Source organism: Octodon degus, unplaced genomic scaffold (assembly GCF_000260255.1).
Source record: "Octodon degus isolate 3935 unplaced genomic scaffold, OctDeg1.0 scaffold00243, whole genome shotgun sequence".
NCBI lineage: Eukaryota > Metazoa > Chordata > Mammalia > Rodentia > Octodontidae > Octodon > Octodon degus.
This window is the reverse complement of record NW_004524819.1, coordinates 898,150-898,366: the sequence shown is the minus strand read 5'-3', so window position 1 is coordinate 898,366 and position 217 is coordinate 898,150.

Sequence of the window (217 nt, the reverse complement as noted above, 5' to 3'; positions counted from 1 at the left end):
GGCATGAGGTGAGTCTGGAGGGGACAAGGTGGAGTAGGGGTAGAGGCAGCTCTCCCACACACTCACCAGGCCTGGACTAGGACTGGATCTGGGGGTTCCCAGAACTCGACAGTAATTTCTAGTCTTTGCGGGGGCTGTGATGGGGTACTATGGAGTCATGGTGGTTGTCCCAAGAGGTGAAGGATGGTATCACCCAGGCTGAGCCTGGGCTGGGACT